This window comes from Hyperolius riggenbachi, chromosome 1, assembly GCF_040937935.1.
Source record: "Hyperolius riggenbachi isolate aHypRig1 chromosome 1, aHypRig1.pri, whole genome shotgun sequence".
Taxonomy (NCBI): domain Eukaryota; kingdom Metazoa; phylum Chordata; class Amphibia; order Anura; family Hyperoliidae; genus Hyperolius; species Hyperolius riggenbachi.
This window is the reverse complement of record NC_090646.1, coordinates 386,926,459-386,937,765: the sequence shown is the minus strand read 5'-3', so window position 1 is coordinate 386,937,765 and position 11,307 is coordinate 386,926,459. Positions and strand designations below refer to the sequence as shown.

At 42.8% G+C, this 11,307-nt stretch overlaps 1 protein-coding gene across 4 annotated transcripts in view; it reads left to right on the top strand.

The window, feature by feature from the left end:
* The first annotated feature begins 8,207 nt into the window (after positions 1-8,207).
* The window catches only part of ABCA1 (ATP binding cassette subfamily A member 1), a 154,886-nt gene continuing 151,786 nt past the window's right edge, over positions 8,208-11,307 (top strand). For 3 of the 4 annotated variants that reach the window (XM_068234428.1, XM_068234427.1, XM_068234426.1), the window contains exon 1: positions 8,209-8,519. The gene's annotated coding sequence lies outside the window, so the exon portion shown is untranslated. Of the gene's footprint in view, positions 8,520-11,307 lie in introns of all 4 variants that reach the window. The other variant, XM_068234425.1, reaches the window with a different exon arrangement.

Sequence of the window (11,307 nt, the reverse complement as noted above, 5' to 3'; positions counted from 1 at the left end):
ACAGTTTGAGGCTAATTCCTGATGTCATTTCTTCTTTTCTCCTCCAATCGCTGAGTCACCTCTGCCTCACTTGTAAACACAAGTGAGCAGAGGATCATGTTTCAGCTAGGCAGGTAAATAAAGGGAATAGGAAGAATATATTATACATAAAAAAAAAACCCCAGCATGCAACTGAATGGCAATGGCTATTAAAGGGCCAGTGCTCCTAAGATATGTGATAACTCCAAACCATAACAGCAGAAAAAGTTTTGAAAGTTTTGAATGCAGGATTAGCATCTTTATCACTTAATACACTCAGACCAGTTGCTGTTGAAATTTGATTTTTTATAGTGACAATCCCGCTTCAAGAACTTTCAATAATTGTGATCCACACTGTCAAAGGCTTTAGTATATATTTATCTCATCATGTCATATCAGGTGTGCTTTAATTGTGTGGTTGTTGTAAAGTAAACTTGTGGCATGATACACAGACCTGAGCAGTAATTTGTACCCGCCCCTTTCTCCTACACTAAGCTGCTCCCATTGCCCAACTGTCACTTTTCTAATCATATGATGGTGACAGGATTAAAGTAGCTGCTAGTAACATGAGAGGTGGCCAATGTAAACCACTTATGCTGGGAATACACGGGTCCATCTGGCGGGCAATTAGCCGCCGGATAGTCTCCCGCCGCGCCCCAGCTCGTCAGATCGATTACCGCTTGTCCCGTCGATTCTCTGCCATTGTCCGCCGGCAGGGATCGAGTGGGCGGGGGTCAAGCAGCGTGATCGGACCAGCTGAATATTATCAGCTGGCCGAATCAGCTGCTCGATACACGGTACAGAAACGTACCGTGTATCCCCAGCATAATGCTGATTATGGCTCGATCCCTGCCGGCGGACAATGGCAGGGAGTAGAGCAGCTGATAAGGAGCGCCGGCGGGGGCGAGCAGTAATCGATCCATGCGCACGCGCGGACGAGCTGGGACGCAGCGGGAGTCGATCCGGCAGCTAATCGCCCACCAGATCGACCCGTGTATTCCCAGCATTAGAGATGGAGAAAGAGGTGGATGCAATTTATGAATCAGGTCTAGTCTTACTGTGTTGCAGTATTTCTGGCGTCATCACATAATGTTTTTGTGAATCAGCTATCATCATTTAACCCTTTCTAATATGTTGGACTATGTCTTACATTAACACTTTCCAGTTCAGCTCCAATGTCTGATATAGTAAGATAAAGAAAATATGGCCACCCCAAGGGAAGCTATTGCTGGATCTAGTAAGGCACTGTGCTAGCTTCATTAGATCAAAATGTCAGAATAAGTCTGATCCTTTCATGGCCTCGCCGCTGCGTCATGTAATTTAAATATTATGTGGGCACATTTGGGCTCCCTGCTAGTGCACCATTGCCAGATCTACTCCAGCATGGAGTCAGACAATGTGGATTAAAGTGCCAGATTATGCTGGTGAGCAATGGGGGCAGAGCCAGAGCTACAACCCACGAGCTGGTGCTGGCCACCCCCACCCCCACGCTGATGCCAGGTGTGTGATTAGTAAAATGGATTGGAAAGCGTTAAGGTTTATTTTGTATTGCGGATTGGTATTTAGGGGAGTTAAATCTCCGAATTAAAGATAACTGAACTATTTGGAGGATCTCAAAATCCAAATTTCAAAATTAGAAAAATGGACAATTGTGTCTGGAAAGGCTTCATCATCAATATTTTTAAAAGGAACAAGAAAAATAATGCTTACTAGCCACAGATATTATGTACACATGCTGTAAACTGTATTATTATCATCATCATCATCATCACAATCATCCTCATTGTTGTAATCACTATCATTATCAATCATAAAAGATCTAATCAACTTACAACAAAATTAACAACAGTGATAATAAACAACAATTACCCTGGCTAGGCGATAAGTAATGTGCATTGCATCAGCAATGTAAGTGATAATATTGTACTTAGGTCAGGTGTAAATCTAAGAGCAATGTGGAGCAAACATTTTAACAAAAGAGAGTAATATTTTTTGCCATCATACTGAATTAGATCCCTTGTGTCAAAACAGCATCCAGTAAACATAAGAAGATATGAAATTTACATGAAGAATCTACTTTACCAAACAATCTTACTGTTTTATTGGATTGGGCAATGCCCTGCAATTGTATAGCTTAGCATGCAACTAAGGAAAGGAGAGCCCTCAACCACCAGTCACCAATTCTGGAACTGGCCATGCATTGTAGACAATGTATGATCAATTCAACTTGAACATTGTTCATCCTCCAGAAGTTATCAGCTGCAAAGGTTCGATAGATTCTGTAAGTTGCCTGTCAAGTCAGCTCTTCGATCAGTTTAATCAGACTGGTGCATCACATATTTGAGGGCTCCATAGGCATTATAGAAGGGTCCAGAGATTTCAGATGGGGGATCTTCATAAGGCTCAAACTCCTGAAACCATACAGGAAGGCCATTGCTAGAATAAAGCCTTGTACAGACATAGAATGTGGCTGTTCCAGCCATTGGTTTAATGTCTATACAGACATCTGCATTCTTCTGTAACCACCAAAACATAGGCCATTATCAGCTGTGCTGGAATTTTTAAATATTTGTTTAGTCACTTTACCGTATGGTTAGCCTGTTTCTACTCCTTCTCCCTTCTGCATAGGACAAACACTGCAATTCATGCCAAGCCAGGTGTGCATGATTTATCAAACAATGAAACAAGTGGTATCCATGCCATTGGTTTGGACAAAGCTAAGGCACCTGCTTTGGCAGAGTGGTGGTGTCACCAGGAAAATGTTAAGTGTGACCAGGAAGATTTGACATGAGCTGTGTGGCAGAGGTTTGGACTCCAGATGCTGTGTGGTCAGGAGCCTGAGAAGATTTCAGCTCTCTGATAGTAGATTGGATGGCCAAGATTATGCCAAAGCTTCAGATGAAGACAATGGCCCTTTTTCGATTCACTTTTCTCTAAAGTTTTCTCATAGGAGGTCATGTTTTATCTCATGTTTAAAATTTTCAGCACTTTGCAATTGAGAAGGTACCAAAAAGTAAGTGAAAAAGTATTGTCAAAATTAGTTATTAGTTATTATTGTCAAAAGTATTGTTTTGCATGATAGTGGCTTATTAAAAGGCATGTTATTAATAAGGTGTGAAAATATCACTAAGGAGAAAACGTAGGAGAAAAAGTTAATTGAATAAGAGCCAATGAAAGGTAACTATAAGTTAGAAAGATTAGAGTTAAAGAGACTCTGTAACAAAATGTTCAGCCTTATTTCTTCTATCCTATAAGTTCCTATACCTGTTCTAATGTGGTCTGGATTACTGCAGCCTTTTCTAGTTGCACTGTCTCTGTAATATACCTAATCTTCTTTGTCAAGCTTTATCGACCCAGTGAAGAATGCACTGCCTCTGCTGTGATAGGGAAAAGTTATGCACTCCCCTGCAGGCTTTGTGTGTGTGCTTTTTTTATGGTCTTTGCTCTCAATTTCAGCTTGTCTGAGGGGGGAGGGAGCTGCCCATGCTGAGAAACTGTGAGAATCCCTGACTGGAGTGCAGAAAATTCACTATGTAATAATAACTTGCAGTATACTGTAACATGATATATATATATATCACTTCCTGGTTAGCGGCCATGCTTTTTGTTTGTAAACACTACCTAAAACTGGCGATTAAAAGCCAGGATCACGGCGGGGAGTGGCGGAAACGGCAAAGAGGGATCCAGGGGATCAGAGTGACTCGATTGGTATGTTTTTTATTGTACATGTCCGATACCCCGCCGGTATCGATACCGGCGGGCAGGACAAAAGAAGAAACGAGCGGAAGATAAGGATGCGCCCGCGGGGACGAGCGGGAATCGATCCGGGCGTCCGCGGGGACGGGCCGGAATCGAGCCAGCGGCTCGATTACACGGTAGAAAACGTACCGTGTATGCCCAGCATTAAAGAGGAACTGTCACGAAAATCTTAAAATTTAAAACACATACACATAAGAAGTACATTTCTTCCAGAGTAAAATGAGGCAGAGCCATAGATATATTTTCTCCTATGTTGCTGTCACTTACAGTAGGTAGTAGAAATCTGACATTACTGACAGGTTTTGGGTTACTCCATTTCTTCAAGGTGATTCTCAGCATGGCCTTTATTCTTTATAAAGTCATCTCTTGAAAAAGATTTATACACTGATGCTGGCCAGCCTCCCTGCTCACCGTACAATTCTTTGGCAGTTGGATGAAGCAACTGCCATTCACTAAGTGCTTTTAAAAATAAAGAAAACCCTGAGAACTACCCATGAGAAGATGGGCTAGTTCAAAATCTGTCGGTAATGTCAGATTACTACTTACTGTAAGTGACAGCAACATAGGAGAAAAGTAATTTAGGGCTCATTTTACTCTGGAAGAAAAGTACTTCTTATTTGTATATGTTTACAAGTATTTTACATTTTAAGATTTTCGTGACAGAGGCCCTTTGAGCATTTTTAGTTACCATAGGGAAGGTTAAGGTTAGGATTCAGTGAGCTGTTAAAGCTAGGCTTTAAGAAAAGAGGTTTTGGTAAAAGGGGTGTTTTCATTGATGGGGAAGATAAGGTTAGGTATCAGGAAGAGGCTGCCATATTTGTTTACTTTTTAACCCTTTCGCCGCCAGCCGATTTGTCCTAAACACGAACATCTACTACCAAGCAGTTTTTTTTACCTTTTGCACTCATTAGGTTTACTTGAAATAGGACATATTATATATTGTTTTTTTCTGTAACAAATTGGGCTTGAACACTGAAACAAAATGTTTTACTTTTTCTGGAGATATAACAACATTTTTGAGAGAATCTATGTAAAAAAAAAAGTGAAATAAAAAATAAAATATTTTTCTGTTGTGTTTTTTTTTCAAAGACAAATTCCATTTACTGACAAAAATGTTAATTATAAAAGCCCTGATTCTACTGAATTTAACGATACCAGATATGTACTGGTATCCCACTTTTGCTGTTCTGAAATAGGTGCAACAGTACAGGTAGCCAGATATGGGTGCAGGCAGTATAGGTATCCTGGAATAGGCGTACCAGTACAGGTAGCCAGATATAGGTGCAGCAAGTATAGGGTGTCAGGAATAGATGCCCCCAGTACAGGTAGCGAGGTATAAGTGCAGCCAGTATAGGTAGCCATGTATAAGTGCCACTGATACAGGTAGCCAGGTATAGGTGCGGCCAGTATAGGTAGTCAGGTATAGATGCCACCAGTACAGGTAGCCAGATATACAGTAGGTGCAGCCAGTATAGATAGGCATGAATAGGTGCCCCAGTATAGCCACGTATGAGAAAGCCTGGAGGGGGCCGGGCAAAACATGTCACGTGACACGGCCTGCCGGTCAGCTGACGTCTCCACGCTGACACTTCCACGCTGATCTGGAGTTGGTTGCTCCAGCGTGCCATTAGCTGAGAGGCCTCCTCACATTCATCGGTTATCCTGGGGAATACTAAGTGCGCACCACCGTTTTGCCTACTACACAAGAGCGGGGGACATCTTCCTGATAAGCGGAGCCCAGCGGTGGTGAGAGTCCGTCTGGGCAGCGTGTGTCATGTTTTAAGCTCTTTTGGCTCAGCTACACATATTCTACTGTTGATCTGTGGCAAAAACCCAGAACGGTGTAGAAGTAATTAGCTGTTTCCCATGATAGTAGCACTGTGCTCTGTGCAAAATCTGATGGTTGAAACAGCGGATGGTCCGCACATTGCTCCTCAAGACTGTGTGCATCAGTTTTATTCAGGATGACTATTATGTGAGATGTAGTGCATTGAAGTGGCAGTGTGAACTCATACTGAAGATGATGATTTTGTCCTCCTGGCATATCTACTGAAGTTTTTGATTAATGAATTGTGAAGCTATATGGCTGTTTCAGTGTGGTGTATCCACTTATTACCCATATAGATACTTTTTTACTCTAGTGGGTCCTGAACATACTATTTAGGTTGCCAGTTTATGTGAGGATGCGTGTGTTGTCAGCTGATTAGGCAGTCATACATGGCCGTGTATTTTAAGGGGGGATAGTGGTTTTTTTTATGTGGTTGTTTATATGGTTCTCTTCAATAAACTTTTTGATATCTGTATGCAGACACTTCCCTTAGTTATTTTTGCAAGGTACTCGGTGTAACGGGAAACGGCTCTTCTTTGAGTAGGGTTACAGATACATACTATCTTCTAGCGCTCCCCATTTTCTACATTTTTGCCCCAGTATAGGTAACAGGTATCGGTGACCCAGTATAGGTAGCAGGTATAGGTACTCCAATATAGGTAGTAGGTATATGTACCCCCAGTATAGGTAGGAGGTTTAGTTGCCCCAGCATAGGTAGTAGCTATAGTAGCCCCCAGTATAGGTAGCAGGTACTGGTGGCACTGCGGTGAGGGGGGCCAACATCATCCTCCCTACCTCCACATGGGCCCCCTTCCTGTGTGCCCCGTGTAATGCTGGGGCAGCGGTCGGGTTGTAATTACTCACCCAATTGCTCAATCCATGTGGCGTGTCCCCAGTGGCTGCAGGCACCTTCTCTGGCTGCCCCGATCCTGTATGACATGTATGTAATCACGCGTCAAACAGGAAACAGGAAGGAGAGAGGACGTGGCTGCCAGCTCAGGACATGCAGCATGGAGTAAGAAATTAGGTGAGTAATTACAACTGGACCACTGCTCCAGCCACATATGGAGGCAGAGGAGGGGGCCCCACGTGGAGGGAGAGAAGAATGATGTCAGCCCCCTCCCTGCTGCTTTTTGGGGGGACAATTTGCCAATAACGTACCTGGTGCATTATTGACAGTTAAACCACTTCCCAGCCAACACGTACCTGGTACTTGCTTGGCAGGGAAAGGGTTAAAACAATACCAGTTGCTTGGCAGTCCTCTTAATCATTTTGGTTTCAGTAGTGTCTAAATCACCTGAAACAAGCATGCAGCTAATCTTGTAAGAAACCGCTAATTGTCATGCTTGTTAAGGGTAGTATTAGAGGCAGAGGACCAGCAGGACAGCCAGGCAATCTGCATTGTTTAATAGGAAATAAATATGGCAGCCTCCACATCCCTCCCACTTTAGGTGTCCTTTAAGGCAAGGGATTAGGGTTAGACCAGTGACAGAAGGACAATAAACTGAGGCCACAGACAAAGCCCCTCAGCCAGAGACGGGACAAGGTCCTCCAGCACCCAAGGCTGAGACACCAAAGTGCGCCCCTCCATCCCTCCGCCCCCAGCCGTCACTCACTGATTACTATTAGACTAAGAGGCACCCCAGGACCCCCAACACCTTAATATCTAGTTATCTGGCTTGCAGTCACTGCCATGTATGCCCTTTTCTTATTTCTTTCTGCTTCAAACACAATTAGGAATGACAGCTGAATGAATTGTGCGCCCCCTCCTACACTGCGCCCTGAGGCTGGAGCCTCTCCAGCCTATGCCTCGGCCCGGCCCTGCCCTCAGCTGTGTGAAAGCAGTGCTGGCACTCAGTGTACCAGCACCAAATCCTCTGGTCACAGTCTGCAGACTGTCAGCTGAAACTGCCACAATTAAACGTTTCAGCTAGCTATAATCTAATTGGAGGCATACATAATCTGTTTAGTAAACGTCTTCTAAAACAGATAAGGAAACAAATAGAGTGCAATAAGTGTTATCACTGGGATAATACCTTTATATAATTAATAAAATTATTCAGTGGAAAGTGTATTTATTATAAACATGTTATATACAGCCTAGAACATACAGTCAGTGCCTTGTAAGGGTCACGTTCTCTGTACTTATGTCGGCCACAGCACACTGATATTTCTACCAGATAGATATATACATACACACAGTAAAGAACGTTGCTGACCATTAAAATTCAAAATAACAGCCCTGCAGGTTAGAACGAGGGACCAAAACGGAATCTTAACAAAAGGTGACGTCATTTGTTTTCATACATGGAAGTTTAGCGAATTTCACGACACTGATAATAAAGAACATTCGTCGCGTGTCTTATTTCTGGAGAAGAAAGAAGGGGCTTAGTGACAGTGACAATTGTCATATTCTCCCTGCTCTGAGAAGCACTATAGTTCAGGAAAGGAGAACACAGCATCATTGGTAAAAATGGAGTCTTCTTGTCAGAAAAGCAGCATAGCAGGGCTGTCTCCTATAGATCGCACTGAGAGCATCGCCCTCTTAAGAGGAGGAGCCTGTCTACACGTGCTGGCAGATCAGAACTGAGCCATATAAACACAGGCAGCAGGACGGCTCTGACCGATAGTAACCCCTCCTGTACTGCACAGCCGCTGTATCTATAAAAGGAACTCAGGGTTAAAAACCTTACCCTGTTTTTTTTCTCTCTCTCTCACTCCGAGGCAGAGGGGGAGACTGACAAAACATACATACTCTTCACACACTAGGAAAGCATCAGTACTGCTTCGTCCGGAGTGGAGACACATTAGTCCCATGAATCTGGCTGAACTGGTGGGACTTTTATCACTTGATCTGGACCAATCTAGCTGATGATCTCACTTACGATCGGGACCTATTAAAAAGGTGACAAAGGTAAATAGCACTTTTTTGTACCACCCGATGTTTTAGGACTTCAGCAAGCTATCTTTGTTTCTTCAGGATTTCTTAGAAGCATCTCTGGTGATAATTGAATTTAGTGATCACTTTCCATCTGTCGCTTGTTTGTGGCTTTGTGGCTGATGAGAGACACCTGCCAGATGACAGTGTCCTTCTGTAATGTGTGACTGTCTGGTCCAGTTCTCTGGCATGATCAAGGTCAGATGGATTGATAGAACTTGTCTACCTGGTAACAAAGGAGCCTGTGTGTGTTGAGTACAATGCGGGGACTGAGGGATTTCACACCATTGGGTATAGCTCTTCTTCAGGTTCCAACTACTCCACTATTTCTTTATTATGCAGTATCGCCATAGATCTGCGAAGGACAGCAGATCAGGCTACACTACAGTCTCTGTGCTGTATAGTGTTTTCCAGCCTCCTTTGTTTGTGCATATCTTGGCTTATGCTCTGTGGATTGACCTCAATAGCTGATCTCCTATATTTATCAGTCAAGGTACTTATGCTCTAATGCAGATAGACTCTTGTTATCTATAATTTTTCACTAATGTAAAGACATCTATGATAAAGCCAGTAAACAAGAGTTCCTTGCCTGTTTTCCTATTGATTAGCAACATTTATGGTAAAAGAGAAGTGAGTAAGATGTCAGATTTATACTATTGTTTAATTACATGGGGATTCTCATCTTTATCTACATCACTCCATATTGCTTATTTTACACGTTTTTAATAATATCGCCATTGCAGAACTTTATTTCTTCATTGCTTCAGGAAATTCACCCCCATACAGCCAACTAGCTGTAAACTTCTTGTAGAACCATAGATTTCATTATGCCTCGGGAATGCTGGTACTTGTAGTTCTTCATCAGCTGAGTGGCATCATATTGCCTATTCATCATATACAATGGGGAGATTTTTCAAAACAGGTGCAGAGACAACTGATGCAAAACTGGAGCAGCTGGCTAGCGCAACTAATTCAGGATGCAGCTATTAAATGAAGCTAGTGTTGTTGCCCTGGGCAACTTGCTCCATTTTGCTTCAGATTCCTTTGCACTAGACTTCATACATCAGCCCCACTGTATGAGAAGTTGTGTTTATATCAATCTTAGGTAGAAAAATATGTTCATAAAGGGAAGTATCTTTCGGAAAGATGGTTGTTTTGTCTGTGTATGTAGTGACGTGAAATGGTAGACATTGTTTGTTTATCATGCCATGCTGTTACGTAGCTGATTTCCAATGTTTTGTAGTAGATAGACTCCTCTCGTGCTGTTGGCGATCAAGGATCATTTATCTGCAGCTACTGTGATTATGGGCCACTTACCAGTTAAGCCAGGCGTTGGAGCTGTTGAGAGATGGAGAGAATTATGATGGTTGACCGGCAGTAACCTCTTGGTGAGGCACTTCACAGATACATTTGAGAAAATATGTGGGGCGCTCTTCAGTTGGGGAACTGAATCTGTATTGAAGAACATTTGGAAGGAACACACTAGCTGGAGAGAACTGACTGAATAAAGCTGTTGTTTGTACAATGCAGGGACTCACCTTTTTTTAGGTCTAGCAGCTGTGCACATAACAAAATCTTTTGTGTGTAAGACTGTGATAATAGTAGTCAGCACATCCTTATTGTGAGTCACTTGGAAGAAAACTGTGCTTCCAATCAACTTGAATGTGGCAAACTGGCGAGTTTTATTTTTTCAGTATTTGCCTCTTGTGTTTCTCCCTTTGGCTGTCAATGGTGAACTTTAAGTGCATTAGATAATGGCAGAAAACTGAGGGTCAGTTCAGCTGATCGGCTGCTGGCATTCGTCATCATCGTTTACCATGGTGGCATCCAGTGCATCCCACATTAGGATAAATAGAAGCGTTCATCTCAATGCGTTTACTGTTGTTTGCCGTTGAATTTTCAGAGACACCGCGTGTAGCTTCTAGTATCATTGGCGTTCACGGTTCCATCTCCCTATAGGGGCTGTTTGAGCACACCAAAACAAGCTGCTGGCAGATGAATGTTTTATGTGTATGAAATATATATCCATGAGTAACCCATAACTATATTTCATGTCATATTTCTCCATTATACACTATAAAGCAAACAACTGGTGGTCAAGTGTAACAGCAATAATAAAAGGCATTTCCATAATGTTGAAAATCCCACCTTATCAATAATGCAGTTAGGCTTGGTCTACACTAGGTCTTCTGGAGCCAGAGCAGCAGTGTATCTGGGTAGTATGGATAAACTGTAACTCTTGAGAAAGTAGCCCATGACAAAGATGTGTTTAATCGTAATGCATGCAAATTGTTTCTAAATAATTTCCAAACATTACTTATTGCTTTTAATTAGCTAAAATACTACCATAATTTGGAGTTTATATAAGATTTATTGTTTTCTAAAATTCTAAATTTGTTATACTTAGTTAAGTACAATAAGCCCAAGTACCCCTTGGAACCATCAGAAATACCCCCTGGGGTACAGGCAGAGCCGGAACAAGAACCTCCAGCACCCAAGGCTGAGACACCAAAGTGCGCCCCTCCATCCCTCCCACCCCAGCCGTTACACACTGATTGCTATTAGACTAAGAGGCGCCACAGGGCCTCCAAACCCCCCAACACCTTAATCTCTAGTTATCTGGCTTGCAGTCACTGCCATGTATCCCCTTTTCTTATTTATTTCTGCTTCATACACAATAGGGGAATGGTAGCTGAGTGAGTTTTGCGCCCCCTCCTACACTGCGCCCTGAGGCTGGAGCCTCTCTCGCCTCTGCCTCGGCCCG